This window comes from Salmo salar, unplaced genomic scaffold (genome assembly GCF_905237065.1).
Source record: "Salmo salar unplaced genomic scaffold, Ssal_v3.1, whole genome shotgun sequence".
Classification (NCBI taxonomy): domain Eukaryota; kingdom Metazoa; phylum Chordata; class Actinopteri; order Salmoniformes; family Salmonidae; genus Salmo; species Salmo salar.
Window position 1 is genome coordinate 5,886 of NW_025547484.1, and position 21,542 is coordinate 27,427.

Genomic DNA, 21,542 nt, shown 5'->3' on the forward strand with positions numbered 1-21,542 from the left:
ATCACAGCTGTCAGGACAGTAAAGTATAATATTTATATTACCCTACATACATTAAATCTTCCATATCGTACCTGTTGTCTGGGTGGGGGCAGCCTCAGCTTTGGCCCCACTGAAGGAGAAGGCAGGAGGTGCAGCACCTCCGAACAGAGAGGTGGAGAAGACACTGGGAGCTCCTCCGAGCTCAGAGACCCCAACGCTGAGCTGCTCCGCTTCTGGTCCAAGTTAAAGCTGATGCCAGCGGGGATCGGAGAGGGAGCGACGGCTGAGCTTTCCACCGGGTCCTTGTCCTTACTGAAGGAGAACAGCGGGCGCCGTGGCTGTCGAGCCAGCGGTACCAGAGGAGGAGGGTGGCGGCGGTGGTGGTGCTGCCCGCTTCTCCTCTGATCCCCCGCATCGCTACGGCTCTCTGAGCTCCGTCCGCCACCGCCACAGCAGCTCCCGTCACAGCTCCACTCCCTCCACTCCCCTCCGTATTTCTTATCGATGCTGGCCAGGTGCTTTTCATAGTCTCTGAAGATGGGGTTCAGGTCACAGAGAGGGTTTCCGTTGACGTGCTTGGTGATCCAGTCCCTGACGGAGCAGTTGAGAGCTGTGAGCTGCCTGCTGTATTCCCGGGTGTTACCGCTGTTAGAGGAGAGAGGGGAGCTGGAGATGAGAGACTGACTGGAAACCACGGGGACGAACCATTAGACCGCTGCCCCGCGATGACAGCACTGGAGGAGGGACCGCTGAATGTTAATGAACCTAGGAGAGGAGGGAGGAGGATGGGGATAGGAGGGATAGAGGAGAGGAGGAGGGGGAGAGAGGAGAGGAGAGGAAGAGAGGAGGGGATAGAGGAGAGGAGGATAGAGGAGAGGAGGATAGAGGAGAGGAGGATAGAGGAGGAGGGGGATAGAGGAGAGGAGGAGGGGGATAGAGGAGAGGAGGGGGGATAGAGGAGAGGAGGGGGATAGAGGAGAGGAGGGGGAGAGAGGAGAGGAGGAGGGGGAGAGAGGAGAGGAGAAGAGGAGGGGGGAGAGAGGAGAGGAGAAGAGGAGGGGGAGAGAGGAGAGGAGAAGAGGAGAGGGGATAGAGGAGAGGAGGATAGAGGAGAGGAGGATGGGAGAGGAGGGGGGGATAGAGGAGAGGAGGGGGATAGAGGGAGGAGGGGGATAGAGGAGAGGAGGGGGATAGAGGAGAGGAGGGGGATAGAGGAGAGGAGGGGGGATAGAGGAGAGGAGGGGGATAGAGGAGAGGAGGGGGATGGGAGAGGGGGATAGAGGAGAGGAGGGGGATAGAGGAGAGGAGGGGGATAGAGGAGAGGAGGGGGATAGAGGAGAGGAGGGGGAGAGGAGAGGGGGATAGAGGAGAGGGGGACAGAGGAGAGGAGGGACAGAGGAGAGGAGGGGGAAGATAGAGGAGAGGAGGGGGGGATAGAGGAGGTGGGACAGAGGAGAGGAAGAGGGGGATAGAGGAGAGGAGGAGAGGGGATAGAGGAGAGGAGGAGGGGGATAGAGGAGAGGGGATAGAGGAGAGGGGATAGAGGAGAGGAGGAGGGTGATAGAGGAGAGGGGATAGAGGAGAGGAGGAGAGGGGATAGAGGAGAGGGGATAGAGGAGAGGGGATAGAGGAGAGGGGATAGAGGAGAGGGGATAGAGGAGAGGAGGAGGGGTGATAGAGGAGAGGGGATAGAGGAGAGGAGGAGGGGTGATAGGAGGAGAGGGGATAGAGGAGAGGAGGAGAGGGGATAGAGGAGAGGAGGAGAGGGGATGAGAGGAGAGGAGGAGAGGGGATAGAGGAGAGGAGGAGAGGGGATAGAGGAGAGGAGGAGGGGGGGATAGAGGAGAGGAGGAGAGGAGAGGGGATAGAGGAGAGGAGGAGGGGGATAGAGGAGAGGAGGAGAGGGGATAGAGGAGAGGGGATAGAGGAGAGGAGGAGGGGGATAGAGGAGAGGAGGGAGAGGGGATAGAGGAGAGGAGGAGAGGGGATAAGGGGGAGAGGAGGAGGTGAAGAGAGAACCAGAAACGTAAACGTTACAGCAGAGAGAGAAGCAGTGATACCTCAGAGCCTTAAGGCTTCAGCATGAGTCACACGGCACCGTTTGTCCATTTTGAGACGCTGTAGCCTGTAAACACTTCCTCAAAAAACAGTCCAGATTTCATCTAAGATAACTCAAGACATACAATATATTTCTACATCTGACTAGGATGTTTGGTGCAGAATTTCTCAAGTGAAAACATTTGCATGAAAACTAGCCTGTCACTGAGTGACAAACAGATCTGTGAAGAATCATGCCGCAGACCAAAACATCACAAAATGGCGTCATCCATATATGGACAAACTGTTTCAGATGGGAAGCACGCGGAGGCCCTCAGTATGCCCTGTGTTTCAGATGGGAAGCCCTCAGTATGCCCTGTGTTTCAGATGGGAAGCCCTCAGTATGCCCTGTGTTTCAGATGGGAAGCCCTCAGTATGCCCTGTGTTTCAGATGGGAAGCCCTCAGTATGCCCTGTGTTTCAGATGGGAAGCCCTCAGTATGCCCTGTGTTTCAGATGGGAAGCCCTCAGTATGCCCTGTGTTTCAGATGGGAAGCCCTCAGTATGCCCTGTGTTTCAGATGGGAAGCCCTCAGTATGCCCTGTGTTTCAGATGGGAAGCCCTCAGTATGCCCTGTGTTTCAGATGGGAAGCCCTCAGTATGCCCTGTGTTTCAGATGGGAAGCCCTCAGTATGCCCTGTGTTTCAGATGGGAAGCCCTCAGTATGCCCTGTGTTTCAGATGGGAAGCCCTCAGTATGCCCTGTGTTTCAGATGGGAAGCCCTCAGTATGCCCTGTGTTTCAGATGGGAAGCCTTCAGTATGCCCTGTGTTTCAGATGGGAAGCCCTCAGTATGCCCTGTGTTTCAGATGGGAAGCCCTCAGTATGCCCTGTGTTTCAGATGGGAAGCCCTCAGTATGCCCTGTGTTTCAGATGGGAAGCCCTCAGTATGCCCTGTGTTTCAGATGGGAAGCCCTCAGTATGCCCTGTGTTTCAGATGGGAGGCCCTCAGTATGCCCTGTGTTTCAGATGGGAGGCCCTCAGTATGCCCTGTGTTTCAGATGGGAAGCCCTCAGTATGCCCTGTGTTTCAGATGGGAAGCCCTCAGTATGCCCTGTGTTTCAGATGGGAAGCCCTCAGTATGCCCTGTGTTTCAGATGGGAAGCCCTCAGTATGCCCTGTGTTTCAGATGGGAAGCCCTCAGTATGCCCTGTGTTTCAGATGGGAAGCCCTCAGTATGCCCTGTGTTTCAGATGGGAAGCCCTCAGTATGCCCTGTGTTTCAGATGGGAGGCCCTCAGTATGCCCTGTGTTTCAGATGGGAAGCCCTCAGTATGCCCTGTGTTTCAGATGGGAGGCCCTCAGTATGCCCTGTGTTTCAGATGGGAAGCCCTCAGTATGCCCTGTGTTTCAGATGGGAAGCCCTCAGTATGCCCTGTGTTTCAGATGGGAAGCCCTCAGTATGCCCTGTGTTTCAGATGGGAGGCCCTCAGTATGCCCTGTGTTTCAGATGGGAAGCCCTCAGTATGCCCTGTGTTTCAGATGGGAAGCCCTCAGTATGCCCTGTGGTTCAGATGGGAAGCCCTCAGTATGCCCTGTGTTTCAGATGGGAGGCCCTCAGTATGCCCTGTGTTTCAGATGGGAAGCCCTCAGTATGCCCTGTGTTTCAGATGGGAAGCCCTCAGTATGCCCCTGTGTTTCAGATGGGAAGCCCTCAGTATGCCCTGTGTTTCAGATGGGAAGCCCTCAGTATGCCCCTGGTGTTTCAGATGGGAAGCCCTCAGTATGCCCTGGTGTTTCAGATGGGAAGCCCTCAGTATGCCCTGTGTTTCAGATGGGAAGCCCTCAGTATGCCCTGTGTTTCAGATGGGAAGCCCTCAGTATGCCCTGTGTTTCAGATGGGAAGCCCTCAGTATGCCCTGTGTTTCAGATGGGGAAGCCCTCAGTATGCCCTGGTGTTTGACGGTAGAGAAGGAGAGCTATGTGGCAGTGACAGCAGAGCGAGAGACGGACGGCGAGAGACGGACGGCGAGAGACGGAGAGCGAGAGACGGAGGGCGAGAGACGGAGGGCGAGAGACGGAGGGCGAGAGACGGAGAGCGAGAGACGGAGGGCGAGAGACGGAGGGCGAGAGACGGACCCGGCGAGAGACGGAGGGCGAGAGACGGAGGGCGAGAGACGGAGGGCGAGAGACGGAGGGCCGAGAGACGGAGGGCGAGAGACGGACGGCGAGAGACGGACGGCGAGAGACGGAGGCTCGAGAGACGGAGGCGAGAGACGGAGGGCGAGAGACGGACGGCGAGAGACGGACGGCGAGAGACGGACGGCGAGAGACGGAGGCGAGAGACGGACGGCGAGAGACGGAGGGCGAGAGACGGAGGGCGAGAGACGGAGGGCGAGAGACGGAGGGCGAGAGACGGACGGCGAGAGACGGACGGCGAGAGACGGACGGCGAGAGACGGAGGGCGAGAGACGGACGGCGAGAGACGGAGGGCGAGAGACGGACGGCGAGAGACGGACGGCGAGAGACGGAGGGCGAGAGACGGACGGAGAGAGACGGAGAGCGAGAGACGGACAGCGAGAGACGGAGAGCGAGAGACGGAGAGCGAGAGACGGACGGCGAGAGACGGAGAGCGAGAGACGGACGGCGAGAGACGGACGGCGAGAGACGGACGGAGAGAGACGGAGGGCGAGAGACGGACAGCGAGAGACGGAGAGCGAGAGACGGACGGAGAGAGACGGAGAGCGAGAGACGGACGGCGAGAGACGGACGGCGAGAGACGGACGGCGAGAGACGGACGGCGAGAGACGGACGGAGAAACGAACAAGTCCTAGACTAACTGACTACTGGAGCATCTCTGTTCTGTCATTCTGCCCTCAGGCACCACACTGGGAGAGGAGCCGCCACACACAGCGAACCCCACTGATTCAGCTCCATTATCCTGTAATACCAGATCCACAGAGGGAACCCCACTGATTCAGCTCCATTATCCTCATACCAGATCCACAGAGGGAACCCCACTGATTCAGCTCCATTATCCTGTAATAGCAGATCCACAGAGGGAACCCCACTGATTCAGCTCCATTATCCTCATACCAGATCCACAGAGGGAACCCCACTGATTCAGCTCCATTATCCTGTAATAGCAGATCCACAGAGGGGAAACCCCACTGATTCAGCTCCATTATCCTGTAATAGCAGATCCACAGAGGGAACCCCACTGATTCACCTCCATTATCCTGTAATACCAGATCCACAGAGGGAACCCCACTGATTCAGCTCCATTATCCTGTAATAGCAGATCCAGAGGGAACCCCACTGATTCAGCTCCATTATCCTCATACCAGATCCACAGAGGGGAACCCCACTGATTCAGCTCCATTATCCTGTAATACCAGATCCACAGAGGGAACCCCACTGATTCAGCTCCATTATCCTATAATACCAGATCCACAGAGGGAACCCCACTGATTCAGCTCCATTATCCTGTAATACCAGATCCACAGACGGAACCCCACTGATTCAGCTCCATTATCCTGTAATACCAGATCCACAGAGGGAACCCCACTGATTCAGCTCCATTATCCTGTAATACCAGATCCACAGAGGGAACCCCACTGATTCAGCTCCATTATCCTGTAATACCAGATCCACAGAGGGAACCCCACTGATTCAGCTCCATTATCCTGTAATACCAGATCCACAGAGGGAACCCCACTGATTCAGCTCCATTATCCTGTAATACCAGATCCACAGAGGGAACCCCACTGATTCAGCTCCATTATCCTGTAATACCAGATCCACAGAGGGAACCCCACTGATTCAGCTCCATTATCCTGTAATACCAGATCCACAGAGGGGAACCCCACTGATTCAGCTCCATTATCCTGTAATACCAGATCCACAGAGGGAACCCCACTGATTCAGCTCCATTATCCTCATACCAGATCCACAGAGGGAACCCCACTGATTCACCTCCATTATCCTGTAATACCAGATCCACAGAGGGAACCCCACTGATTCAGCTCCATTATCCTGTAATACCAGATCCACAGAGGGAACCCCACTGATTCAGCTCCATTATCCTGTAATACCAGATCCACAGAGGGAACCCCACTGATTCAGCTCCATTATCCTGTAATACCAGATCCACAGAGGGAACCCCACTGATTCAGCTCCATTATCCTGTAATACCAGATCCACAGAGGGAACCCCACTGATTCAGCTCCATTATCCTGTAATACCAGATCCACAGAGGGAACCCCACTGATTCAGCTCCATTATCCTGTAATACCAGATCCACAGAGGGAACCCCACTGATTCAGCTCCATTATCCTGTAATACCAGATCCACAGAGGGAACCCCACTGATTCAGCTCCATTATCCTGTAATACCAGATCCACAGAGGGAACCCCACTGATTCAGCTCCATTATCCTGTAATACCAGATCCACAGAGGGAACCCCACTGATTCAGCTCCATTATCCTGTAATACCAGATCCACAGAGGGAACCCCACTGGATTCAGCTCCATTATCCTGTAATACCAGATCCACAGAGGGAACCCCACTGATTCACCTCCATTATCCTGTAATACCAGATCCACAGAGGGAACCCCACTGATTCACCTCCATTATCCTGTAATACCAGATCCACAGAGGGAACCCCACTGATTCAGCTCCATTATCCTGTAATACCAGATCCACAGAGGGAACCCCACTGATTCAGCTCCATTATCCTGTAATACCAGATCCACAGAGGGAACCCCACTGATTCATCTCCATTATCCTGTAATACCAGATCCACAGAGGGGAACCCCACTGATTCAGCTCCATTATCCTCATACCAGATCCACAGAGGGAACCCCACTGATTCAGCTCCATTATTCTGTAATACCAGATCCACAGAGGGAACCCCACTGATTCAGCTCCATTATCCTGTAATACCAGATCCACAGAGGGAACCCCACTGATTCAGCTCCATTATCCTGTAATACCAGATCCACAGAGGGAACCCCACTGATTCAGCTCCATTATCCTGTAATACCAGATCCACAGAGGGAACCCCACTGATTCAGCTCCATTATCCTGTAATACCAGATCCACAGAGGGGAACTCCCACTGATTCAGCTCCATTATCCTGTAATACCAGATCCACAGAGGGAACCCCACTGATTCAGCTCCATTATCCTGTAATACCAGATCCACAGAGGGGAACCCCCACTGATTCAGCTCCATTATCCTGTAATACCAGATCCACAGAGGGAACCCCACTGATTCAGCTCCATTATCCTGTAATACCAGATCCACAGAGGGAACCCCACTGATTCAGCTCCATTATCCTGTAATACCAGATCCACAGAGGGAACCCCACTGATTCAGCTCCATTATCCTGTAATACCAGATCCACAGAGGGAACCCCACTGATTCAGCTCCATTATCCTGTAATACCAGATCCACAGAGGGAACCCCACTGATTCAGCTCCATTATCCTCATACCAGATCCCGCTGAACAATGGAGGATTTTCAAAAGTTATACTAACGGACTTGCACATTAACAATCAATCAGTCTCTTACCTGGTGTGGCGGTGGTCTTGGTGGCAGTAGGCGAGGTGAACCCCGTGAAGGCTGGAGTGACGGGTTTGACGCTGTTCCCATTGGACAGTCCAGACAGGGGTTTGAACCCTACCCCGTTACCGAACCCGGAGAAGGTCGCGACCCCCCCAGCAGCTGGCCCGGGTCCAGACGTAGGGCCAGGGAGAAACCTTTAAACACTTTGAACGGCTCCTCCACTCTGCCCCTGTAGGCAGAAAAGACAGGAAGTAAACAAATGATTCACTAGGAAACTGGATGCTTCCATCGCCTCCATTAGGCTAAAACATCACCGAGAGGGGGGGCGCTTTAAAAGGACTTCTGGCATCCAAGGAAGGAAGGAAGGAAGGAAGGAAGGAAGGAAGGACTGCTTGTCTTGGGTTAAAGTAAAGCTGGGAGGAAGGAAGGAACGCTGAATTGGAAGTAAGGAAGGAAGGAAGGAAGGAAGGAAGGTAGGAAGGTAAGGAAGGAAGGAAAGGAGGAGGAAGGAAGGGACTGCTGACTTGGGTTAAAGTAAAGCTGGGAGGAAGGGACTGCTGAATTGGGTTAAAGTAAAGCTGGGAGGAAGGGACTGCTGAATTGGGTTAAAAGTAAAGCTGGGAGGAAGGGACTGCTGAATTGGGTTAAAGTAAAGCTGGGAGGAAGGGACTGCTGAATTGGGTTAAAGTAAAGCTGGGAGGAAGGGACTGCTGAATTGGGTTAAAGTAAAGCTGGGAGGAAGGGACTGCTGAATTGGGTTAAAGTAAAGCTGGGAGGAAGGGACTGCTGAATTGGGTTAAAGTAAAGCTGGGAGGAAGGGACTGCTGAATTGGGTTAAAGTAAAGCTGGGAGGAAGGGACTGCTGAATTGGGTTAAAGTAAAGCTGGGAGGAAGGGACTGCTGAATTGGGTTAAAGTAAAGCTGGGAGGAAGGGACTGCTGAATTGGGTTAAAGTAAAAAGCTGGGAGGAAGGGACTGCTGAATTGGGTTGAAAGTAAAGCTGGGAGGAAGGGACTGCTGAATTGGGTTAAAGTAAAGCTGGGAGGAAGGGACTGCTGAATTGGGTTAAAGTAAAGCTGGGAGGAAGGGACTGCTGAATTGGGTTAAAGTAAAGCTGGGAGGAAGGGACTGCTGAATTGGGTTAAAGTAAAGCTGGGAGGAAGGGACTGCTGAATTGGGTTAAAGTAAAGCTGGGAGGAAGGGACTGCTGAATTGGGTTAAAGTAAAGCTGGGAGGAAGGGACTGCTGAATTGGGTTAAAGTAAAGCTGGGAGGAAGGGACTGCTGAATTGGGTTAAAGTAAAGCTGGGAGGAAGGGACTGCTGAATTGGGTTAAAGTAAAGCTGGGAGGAAGGGACTGCTGAATTGGGTTAAAGTAAAGCTGGGAGGAAGGGACTGCTGAATTGGGTTAAAGTAAAGCTGGGAGGAAGGGACTGCTGAATTGGGTTAAAGTAAAGCTGGGAGGAAGGGACTGCTGAATTGGGTTAAAGTAAAGCTGGGAGGAAGGGACTGCTGAATTGGGTTAAAGTAAAGCTGGGAGGAAGGGACTGCTGAATTGGGTTAAAGTAAAGCTGGGAGGAAGGGACTGCTGAATTGGGTTAAAGTAAAGCTGGGAGGAAGGGACTGCTGAATTGGGTTAAAGTAAAGCTGGGTTGTGTTCAGTAGCCACTAAAACTGAAGAAAACATGAAAACAGGGATGCAGTTACCACCTGAACTTATGCAATAAGAAACGCTTGTTCTTTCTCCTAATGAACATGACCCAGGTTTCCCCTCTGACTGACAGACAGACAGCATGCAGTGAGCTAGTTCCTGTTGGTTAGTCAGTCAGGAAGCCTACCTCTGAACCAGCAGCACGACGCTTGGCCTTCTTGATGGGCCTGCTCTTCATCACATCGTCACTAGCGATGGAAAACATCCCTGCCTGATGAACACCATCAGAAAACGATTAGAAATAGGATCAAATATGTACAGTCCATCCTCACGTGTAATATAGTCCGTCCTCACTGTGTAATATAGTCCGTCCTCACGTGTAATATAGTCCGTCCTCACTGTGTAATATAGTCCGTCCTCACTGTGTAATATAGTCCGTCCTCACTGTGTAATATAGTCCGTCCCTCACTGTGTAATATAGTCCGTCTCACTGTGTAATATAGTCCGTCCTCACTGTGTAATATAGTCCGTCCTCACTGTGTAATATAGTCCGTCCTCACTGTGTAATATAGTCCGTCCTCACTGTGTAATATAGTCCGTCCTCACTGTGTAATATAGTCCGTCCTCACTGTGTAATATAGTCCGTCCTCACTGTGAATATAGTCCGTCCTCACTGTGTAATATAGTCCGTCCTCACTGTGTAATATAGTCCGTCCTCACTGTGTAATACAGTCCGTCCTCACTGTGTAATACAGTCCGTCCTCACTGTGTAATACAGTCCGCCTTCACTGTGTAATACAGTCCGCCCTCACTGTGTAATACAGTCCGCCCTCACTGTGTAATACAGTCCGCCTCACTGTGTCATACAGTCCGCCCTCACTGTGTCATACAGTCCGCCCTCACTGTGTAATACAGTCCGCCCTCACTGTGTCTACAGTCCGCCCTCACTGTGTCATACAGTCCGCCCTCACTGTGTCATACAGTCCGCCTCACTGTGTCTACAGTCCGCCCTCACTGTGTCTGACAGTCCGCCCTCACTGTGTCATACAGTCCGCCCTCACTGTGTCATACAGTCCGTCCTCACTGTGTCATACAGTCCGTCCTCACTGTGTCATACAGTCCGTCCTCACTGTGTCATACAGTCCGTCCTCACTGTGTCATACAGTCCGTCCTCACTGTGTCATACAGTCCGTCCTCACTGTGTCAGACAGTCCGTCCTCACTGTGTCATACAGTCCGTCCTCACTGTGTCATACAGTCCGTCCTCACTGTGTCATACAGTCCGTCCTCACTGTGTCATACAGTCCGTCCTCACTGTGTCATACAGTCCGTCTCACTGTGTCATAGCAGTCCGTCCTCACTGTGTCATACAGTCCGTCCTCACTGTGTCATACAGTCCGTCCTCACTGTGTCTACAGTCCGTCCTCACTGTGTCCTACAGTCCGTCCTCACTGTGTCATACAGTCCGTCCTCACTGTGTCAACAGTCCGTCCTCACTGTGTCATACAGTCCGTCTCACTGTGTCGCACACAGTCCGTCCTCACTGTGTCATACAGTCCGTCCTCACTGTGTCATACAGTCCGTCCTCACTGTGTCTGTACAGTCCGTCCTCACTGTGTCATACAGTCCGTCCTCACTGTGTCATACAGTCCGTCCTCACTGTGTCATACAGTCCGTCCTCACTGTGTCATAGTCCGTCCTCACTGTGTCAATAGTCCGTCCTCACTGTGTCATATAGTCCGTCCTCACTGTGTCAGTATAGTCCGTCCTCACTGTGTCATATAGTCCGTCCTCACTGTGTCATATAGTCCGTCCTCACTGTGTCATATAGTCCGTCCTCACTGTGTCATATAGTCCGCCTCACTGTGTCATATAGTCCGTCCTCACTGTGTCATATAGTCCGTCCTCACTGTGTCATATAGTCCGTCCTCACTTGTGTCATATAGTCCGTCCTCACTGTGTCATATAGTCCGTCCTCACTGTGTCATATAGTCCGTCCTCACTGTGTCATATAGTCCGTCCTCACTGTGTAATATAGTCCGTCCTCACTGTGTAATATAGTCCGTCCTCACTGTGTAATATAGTCCGTCCTCACTGTGTAATATAGTCCGTCCTCACTGTGTAATATAGTCCGTCCTCACTGTGTAATATAGTCCGTCCTCACTGTGTAATATAGTCCGTCCTCACTGTGTAATATAGTCCGTCCTCACTGTGTAATATAGTCCGTCCTCACTGTGTAATATAGTCCGTCCTCACTGTGTAATATAGTCCGTCCTCACTGTGTAATATAGTCCGTCCTCACTGTGTAATATAGTCCGTCCTCATCTGTGTAATATAGTCCGTCCTCACTGTGTAATATAGTCCGCCCTCACTGTGTAATATAGTCCGCCCTCACTGTGTAATATAGTCCGCCCTCACTGTGTAATATAGTCCGCCTCACTGTGTAATATAGTCCGTCCTCACTGTGTAATATAGTCCGTCCTCACTGTGTAATATAGTCCGTCCTCACTGTGTAATATAGGCTAGTTGGAGAACAAGTCCTTTATTTAACCAGGTAGGCTAGTTGAGAAACAAGTCCTTTATTTAACCAGGTTAGGCTAGTTGAGAACAAGTTCTCATTTACAACTGCGACCTGGCCAAGATAAAGCAAAGCAGTGTGACACTGAAAACAACAACACAGAGTTACACATGGAGTAAACAAGCGTACAGTCAATAATACAGTAGAGAAAAAAAGAAAGTCTATATACAGTGTGTGTAAATGGAGTGAGGAGGTAAGGCAATAAATGAGCCGTAGTAGCAAAGTAATTACAATTTAGCAGATTAACACTGGACTGATAGATGAGCAGATGATGATGTGTAAGTAGTGATACTGGTGTGCAAAAGAGCAGAAAGTAAATAAAAACAATATGGGGATGAGGTAGGTAGATTGGGTGGGCTGTTTACAGATGGACTATGTACAGCTGCAGCGATCGGTTAGCTGCTCTGACAGCTGATGTTTAAAGTTAGTGAGGGAAATATAAGTCTCCAGCTTCAGCGATTTTTGCAATTCGTTCCAGTCACTGGCAGCAGAGAACTGGAAGGAAAGGCGGCCAAAGGAGGTGTTGGCTTTGGGGATGACCAGTGAGATATACATGCTGGAGCGCGTGCTACGGGTGGGTGTTGCTATGGTGACCAGTGAGCTGAGATAAGGCGGAGCTTTACCCAGCATAGACTTATAGATGACCTGGAGCCAGTGGGTTTGGTGACGAGTATGTAGCTAGGGCCAGCCAACGAGAGCATACAGGTCGCAATGGTGGGTAGTATATGGGGCTTTGGTGACAAAACGGATGGCACTGTGATAGACTGCATCCAGTTTGCTGACTAGGGCATTGGAAGCTATTTTGTAGATGACATCGCTCGAAGTCGAGGATCGGTAGGATGGTCAGTTTTACGAGGGTAAGTTTGGCGGCATGAGTGAAGGAGGCTTTGTTGCGAAATAGGAAGCCAATTCTAGATTTGATTTTGGATTGGAGATGTTTAATAGGAGTCTGGAAGGAGTGTTTACAGTCTAACCAGACACCTAGGTATTTGTAGTTGTCCACATATTCTAGGTCAGAACCGTCCAGAGTAGTGATGCTAGTCGGGCGGGCGGGTGCGGGCAGCGAACGGTTGAAAAGCATGCATTTGGTTTTACTAGCATTTAAGAGCAGTTGGAGGCCATGGAAGGAGTGTTGTATGGCATTGAAGCTCATCTGGAGGGTTAACACAGTGTCCAAAGAGGGGCCAGAAGTATACAGAATGGTGTCGTCTGCGTAGAGGTGGATCAGGGAATCACCCGAGCAAGAGCGACATCGTTGATATATACAGAGTAAAAGAGTCGGCCCGAGAATTTAACCCTGTGGTACCCCCATAGAGACTGCCAGAGGTCCAGACAGTAGGCCCTCCGATTTGACACACTGAACTCTATCTGAGAAGTAGTTGGTGAACCAGGCGAGGCAGTCATTTGAGAAACCAAGGCTGTTGAGTCTGCTGATAAGAATGCGGTGATCGAGTCGAAAGCCTTGGCCAGGTCGATGAAAACGGCTGCACAGTAATGTCTTTTATCGATGACGGGTTATGATATCGTTTAGGACCTTGAGCGTGGCTGAGGTGTTACCCATGACCAGCTCGGAAACCGGATTGCACAGCGGAGAAGGTACGGTGGGATTCGAAATGGTCAGTGATCTGTTTATTAACTTGGCTTTCGAAGACTTTAGAAAGGCAGGGCAGGATGGATATAGGTCTATAGCAGTTTGGGTCTAGAGTGACCCCCCCCTTTGAAGACGGGGGTTCTACAACATTGAATCAACATGGTGTTTTGACAAGCTTCTTTGTAACCTCAGTGACTCGGGGCTAACCGATAAACTAAACTATTTTATTTCCTTACCAACCTCCTGATCTGTTTCGGAGAGCTTGCCTTCTGCCGAGGCAGCGTAGCTCCAATACTGGAGCTGGTCCCGTGGTTGATTCAGAGAGGTAGAACCTCAAACATTACTGTGAAGCCGTTGTCTTTAACCTTCTCATTTTATAACCTAGCTGTGGGGGGGAGACGACACTCAACATGGCCGCCAGTCCTCCCATTATACCACCAGCCGTTCTAGTCATTCTATTTCTATAGCAGCACATGCAGTCAGGAGCAGAGGAGAGAAAATGTGTGTTTAAAAAAAATACACAAAAACTCATAAAACGTAACTCATAGGTAGACCGCTGTCATCCAAAACTCTACACCAATCACTGAAGGCCTATCCAACCCCCTCCACACCAATCACTGAAGGCCTATCCAACCACCTATCCAACCCCCTCCATACCAATCACTGAAGACCTATCCAACCCCTCCATACCAATCACTGAAGACCTATCCAACCCCTCCACACCAATCACTGAAGGCCTATCCAACCCCTCCATACCAATCACTGAAGACCTATCCAACCCCTCCATACCAATCACTGAAGGCCTATCCAACCCCCTCCACACCAATCACTGAAGGTCTATCCAACCCCTATCCAACCCCCTCCATACCAATCACTGAAGACCTATCCAACCCCTCCACACCAATCACTGAAGACCTATCCAACCCCTATCCAACCCCTCCACACCAATAACTGGCCTATCCAACCCCCTCCACACCAATAACTGGCCTATCCAACCCCTCCATACCAATCACTGAAGGTCTATCCAACCCCTCCACACCAATCACTGAAGGCCTATCCAACCCCCTCCATACCAATCACTGAAGGCCTATCCAACCCCCTCCACACCAATCACTGAAGACCTATCCAACCCCCTCCACACCAATCACTGAAGGCCTATCCAACCCCTATCCAACCCCCTCTATACCAATCACTGAAGGTCTATCCAACCCCCTCCATACCAATCACTGAAGGCCTATCCAACCCCCTCCACACCAATCACTGAAGGCCTATCCAACCCCCTCCACACCAATCACTGAAGGCCTATCCAACCCCCTCCACACCAATCACTGAAGTCCTATCCAACCTCCTCCACACCAATCCCCTGCAGACCTTTCCAACCCCCCTCCACACCAATCACTGAAGGCCTATCCAACCCCCTCCACACCAATCACTGAAGGTCTATCCAACCCCCTCCACACCAATCACTGAAGGCCTATCCAACCCCTCCACACCAATCACTGAAGTCCTATCCAACCTCCTCCACACCAATCCCTGCAGACCTTTCCAACCCCCTCCACACCAATCACTGAAGGCCTATCCAACCCCCTCCACACCAATCACTGAAGGCCTATCCAACCCCCTCCACACCAATCACTGAGGCTATCCAACCCTCTATACCAATCACTGAAGGCCTATCCAACCCCTATCCAACCCCCCTCCATACCAATCACTGAAGGCCTATCCAACCCCTCCATACCAATCACTGAAGGCCTATCCAACCCCCTCCACGCAAATCACTGAAGGTCTATCCAACCCCCTCCACACCAATCACTGAAGACCTATCCAACCCCCTCCACACCAATCACTGAAGACCTATCCAACCCCCTCCACACCAATCACTGAAGGTCTATCCAACCCCCTCCACACCAATCACTGAAGGTCTATCCAACCCCCCAACCCTCCATACCAATCACTGAAGGCCTATCCAACCCCCTCCACACCAATCACTGAAGGCCTATCCAACCCCCTCCACACCAATCACTGAAGACCTATCCAACCCCTCCACACCAATCACTGAAGGCCTATCCAACCCCTAACCAACCCCTCCACACCAATCACTGAAGACCTATCCAACCCCTCCATACCAATCACTGAAGGCCTATCCAACCCCCTCTATACCAATCACTGAAGGCCTATCCAACCCCTATCCAACCCCTCCATACCAATCACTGAAGGCCTATCCAACCCCTCCATACCAATCACTGAAGGCCTATCCAACCCCCTCCACGCAAATCACTGAAGGTCTATCCAACCCCCTCCACACCAATCACTGAAGACCTATCCAACCCCCTCCACACCAATCACTGAAGACCTATCCAACCCCCCTCCACACCAATCACTGAAGGTCTATCCAACCCCTCCACACCAATCACTGAAGGTCTATCCAACCCCTATCCAACCCCCCTCCATACCAATCACTGAAGGCCTATCCAACCCCCTCCACACCAATCACTGAAGGCCTATCCAACCCCCTCCACACCAATCACTGAAGACCTATCCAACCCCCTCCACACCAATCACTGAAGGCCTATCCAACCCCTAACCAACCCCCTCCACACCAATCACTGAAGACCTATCCAACCCCTCCATACCAATCACTGAAGGCCTATCCAACCCCCTCCACAGCAATCACTGAAGGCCTATCCAACCCCCTCCACAGCAATCACTGAAGGCCTATCCAACCCCCTCCACACCAATCACTGAAGGCCTATCCAACCCCCTCCACACCAATCACTGAAGGCCTATCCAACCCCCCTCCACACCAATCACTGAAGGCCTATCCAACCCCTATCCAACCCCCTCCACACCAATCACTGAAGGCCTATCCAACCCCCTCCACACCAATCACTGAAGACCTATCCAACCCCTATCCAACCCCCTCCATACCAATCACTGAAGGCCTATCCAACCCCTCCACACCAATCACTGAAGGCCTATCCAACCCCCTCCACACCAATCACTGAAGACCTATCCAACCCCCTCCATACCAATCACTGAAGGCCTATCCAACCCCTCCACACCAATCACTGAAGGCCTATCCAACCCCCTCCACACCAATCACTGAAGGTCTATCCAACCCCCTCCACACCAATCACTGAAGACCTATCCAACCCCCTCCATACCAATCACTGAAGGCCTATCCAACCCCCTCCACACCAATCACTGAAGACCTATCCAACCCCCCTCCACACCAATCACTGAAGGTCTATCCAACCCCTCCACACCAATCACTGAAGACCTATCCAACCCCCTCCACACCAATCACTGAAGGCCTATCCAACCCCCTCCACACCAATCACTGAAGACCTATCCAACCCCCTCCACACCAATCACTGGCCTATCCAACCCCTCTATACCAATCACTGAAGGCCTATCCAACCCCCTCCACACCAATCACTGAAGGTCTATCCAACCCCCCTCCACACCAATCACTGAAGGCCTATCCAACCCCCTCCACACCAATCACTGAAGGCCTATCCAACCCCCTCCACACCAATCACTGAAGGCCTATGTAACCCCCTCCACACCAATCACTGAAGGCCTATCCAACCCCCTCCACACCAATCACTGAAGGCCTATCCAACCCCTCCACACCAATCACTGAAGACCTATCCAACCCCCTCCACACCAATCACTGAAGGTCTATCCAACCCCCTCCACACCAATCACTGAAGGCCTATCCAACCCCCTCCACACCAATCACTGAAGGCCTATCCAACCCCCTCCACACCAATCACTGAAGGCCTATCCAACCCCTATCAAGACAACCCCCTCCACACCAATCACTGAAGGTCTATCCAACCCCCTCCACACCAATCACTGAAGACCTATCCAACCCCCTCCACACCAATCACTGAAGGCCTATCCAACCCCCTCCACACCAATCACTGAAGGTCTATCCAACCCCTCCACACCAATCACTGAAGACCTATCCAACCCCCTCCACACCAATCACTGAAGACCTATCCAACCCCCTCCATACTAAATCAGATAACTGTTTTTACACCACATGCAGTTGTCTATTTATTATAATTTCGTGGGGATGCTGAAACTATTGAAAACAGCCAACAACAGAAAGGGAGACTAATAATTTTGTACTAGTTACTTGGCAGGATGTGTTAAAAGCCTGAACCCCCGGGACATGTTCCTGCAGGCTGTGTATTATTATACAGTCAATATAGTTTATCAGAAAAAGAAATCTACAAAATCTCTGAAACTGGAAACACTCATCTCCCTCACTAGCTTTAAGCACCAGCTGTCAGAGCAGCTCACAGATCACTGCACCTGTACATAGCCCATCTATAATTTAGCCCAAACTACTACCTCTTCCCCTACTGTATTTATTTAGTTTATTTTGCTCCTTTGCACCCCATTAACTCTATTTCTACTTTGCACTTTCTTCTACTACAAATCTACCATTCCAGTGTTTTACTTGCTATATTGTATTTACTTTGCCACCACGGACTTTTTTTGCCTTTACCTCCCTTATCGCACCTCATTTGCTCACATTGTATATAGACTTATTTTTCTACTGTATTATTGACTGTATGTTTGTTTTATTCCATGTGTAACTCTGTGTTGTTGTATGTTGTCGAACTGCTTTGCTTTATCTTGGCCAGGTCGCAATTGTAAATGAGAACTTGTTCTCAACTAGCCTACCTGGTTAAATAAAGGACTTGTTCTCAACTAGCCTACCTGGTTAAATAAAGGACTTGTTCTCAACGAGCCTACCTGGTTAAATAAAGGACTTGTTCTCAACTAGCCTACCTGGTTTAAAATAAAGGACTTGTTCTCAACTAGCCTACCCTGGTTAAATAAAGGACTTGTTCTCAACTAGCCTACCTGGTTAAATAAAGGACTTGTTCTCCAACTAGCCTACCTGGTTAAATAAAGGACTTGTTCTCGAGCCTACCTGGTTAAATAAAGGACTTGTTCTCAACTAACCTACCTGGTTAAATAAAGGACTTGTTCTCCAACTAGCCTACCTGGTTTAAATAAAGAACTTGTTCTCAACTAGCCTACCTGGTTAAATAAAGGACTTGTTCTCAACTAGCCTACCTGGTTAAATAAAGGACTTGTTCTCAACGAGCCTACCCTGGTTAAATAAAGGACTTGTTCTCAACTAACCTACCTGGTTTAAATAAAGGACTTGTTCTCAACTAGCCTACCCTGGTTTAAATAAAGGACTTGTTCTCAACTAGCCTACCTGGTTAAATAAAGGACTTGTTCTCAACTAGCCTACCTGGTTTAAATAAAGGACTTGTTCTCAACTAGCCTACCTGGTTAAATAAAGGACTTGTTCTCAACTAGCCTACCTGGTTTAAATAAAGGACTTGTTCTCAACTAGCCTACCTGGTTAAATAAAGGACTTGTTCTCAACTAGCCTACCTGGTTAAATAAAGGACTTGTTCTCAACTAGCCTACCTGGTTAAATAAAGGACTTGTTCTCAACTAGCCTACCTGGTTTAAATAAAGGACTTGTTCTCAACTAGCCTACCTGGTTTAAATAAAGGTGAAATAAATAAATCAGTGAGGCTGTAGAAACACAGTGAAACAACCCACCTCCTCTCCATCATCCTCCTGGTCCCAGTTCCGGTCAGTCAGTTCTTTATCAGCAATCCTCTTCGCCATGACAACGCTGCTCTCTGGAAGACAACACAAGAGATAGTCGAGACACACACACACACACACATTAATCCAACTGTGATTATTAACATATACACTTTTTTAAAAAAATGTAGAGTTATTTAATAAGTGAGTTCTAGTGGTACATGATACAAGTTTACTATAAAACAAATACAATAAAACACTAGAGAATGTCAATAACAATATTTCAACATCAGGGACCTGGACGAACTAATGAACTCCAGTAAACTAAAGTTAACTACAGTAACTAGTTAATTAAGGTGAGTGATTTCCCCCCCATGTCCTGTTAAGACTGAGTTGATGTAGCTAGTTACTAGTAGCTAACTAGCGTTGATACTGATTTAAAAATCACACAAATTGTTGTACAAGAGAGTGAAAGTTGAGGACAAAAAAAGAGCACATATATATATATGTTCTTGTTTAGTGAATAGTTATGAGCTGCTAATTCTGAAATATCACCACAGGTAACTTTAGCTTGTACCATTACTATGGCTAAATGCCTGGTAGTAGCTAGCTAGATGTAATACTAGTTAGCTAACTAACGTTACATATAATCCAGTACGTATTTTCTCTTTTTGGTTTTTAAGGATCATTTCACCAACCATCTGTGGGTGGATTTCCTTTCCCTAATGTTAGCAAACTTTAATAAAAATGTGTGTCAATTTCAAAAGACAAAAGTAGCTAGCCGACTAAAGTTGGCGAACATCAACTGCCGGTAGCATGTAGCTAGCAAGCTAACTAGCTAGTTCGCTAACCAATTTAGCAATTTAGCTAGTTTTTTTTTTTTTGCATTATAGATCGGTATCTTTTAGGCACCGTCGTGTAGAGTAACGTTTTAAAAAAGTGTACTTTGTGTGTTTTAGCATGGCCTTATAAACAACATATTATTCCATGCTAGCTACTGTAGCATCACCGTCAATAACATGAACAACCATGAAGTCTCCTGCTAGCTGTGTTTTATAGGCCAACTACTGCTCAGATATCATTACATATAAAAGTTAACGTACCTTTTCCCTAATTAATTAAAATGTTTTCGATAAAACAACCCCTTGATAGTAAAAACAAGTCCGAATTGCTATTAAACTTTGAATTGTCGCTGGGTGTCCGATCAGCGAGGAAGAAGCAAAGCGAGAGGTTTTACTCCACCCACGGAAATAGTGATTTATTTTGTTGTTATGGGGGTCAATGAGAGAGGTGTAGAATTTGGGTTTAATAAACTTATTAAAATGTAATTGCTAATTTGCTACATGAGCTTTTATTTATTTTGGCGGAATATAAGTTTCGTAATGGTTAGGCTGTAACCAATGCACTGATAAAAGTGGACGGATTTACTATTTCGTGAACTTGATTAATAAAAAATAAATAATAAAAAAACAACGACTTTATGGTATTTATATGTGTATCTGCCCTCTCAGACCTCAGACTGCGTTTACACGCACACAATAATGCGATTATTATGGATAGTCGGATTCATGTAATAGTTCGATTAAAAACGTTTACATGCTTTGAAAGAAGAACGATTTCTCTAATAATCCTGTTGACATGGACACACCTGAAAAGGATGTCTGATGGAACTGATAAATTCAGTCAAAAATAAACGTTCTACCAACACAGCCAACATGTTATTGTTTTGGGGGGGAAGAATATTTGATTCTGAGTTTGTATGTGAAAATAATTACTTATAAGAAGTATAGATTCCGTTCCGAACTGACTCCTGCTAAAGATGGGTGTTCACTTGGCTGGTGCTAGCCATTGCTGAGGTCAAATACACTTCTGGAATGACGATTGTGTTTACACGTCCTAATAATTCGAAAGATTGCGTATGATTTTGACCGTACGCCGATTTTCAAGATAAACAGACGAAGGTGTTTACATGACTATTGCATAATCAGCCTTCTGCCATAATCCATTTAATATCAAAGTATTAGTGTGCATGGAAACATACTGAGTACAATAATAATTTGATATTAAACTGACCAAATTCAGCACTTGGTAAAGCAAGCCTTCCTCTTTTGAACGGGTATATATGAGTGGAAAAACTGAAAGTATTTATCTTATAAATAGTTTTAACATACAAACTGTATATGTCCGAACTCTTGGCAAAAATAACATAGTCACTGTAGTAAGAATGTTTTTTTTGGATCAGCAATTTTTTGCATTTATTCAAAAAGTCCCATCAGGTAGCTTGACTTCAGATGTGTCCATGTAAACAGGATTATTAGGGAAATCGTTCTTCTTGCAAAGCATGTAAACGCTTTTAAATGAACTATTATATTAACCTGTCTACAATAATCGCATTATAGTGTGCATGTAACCGTGCTCAGTAATGTCTCTACTTCCTGCCTGCGTTTCATCTTTGACAACATGTATTTCCATCGTTAGAGCGGTCACTTGATTATCTTGTCAATATAATAGAAAGTCTTCGGTTTAGTTTAGTAAAATTCTCCAGGCCTTT

At 48.9% G+C, this 21,542-nt stretch overlaps 1 pseudogene; it reads right to left on the reverse strand.

The window, feature by feature from the left end:
* Nucleotides 1–469: 469 nt before the first annotated feature.
* On the reverse strand, nucleotides 470–20,253 carry LOC123731899 (nuclear pore complex protein Nup50-like; annotated as a pseudogene).
* Between the last annotated feature and the right edge of the window lie 1,289 nt (nucleotides 20,254–21,542).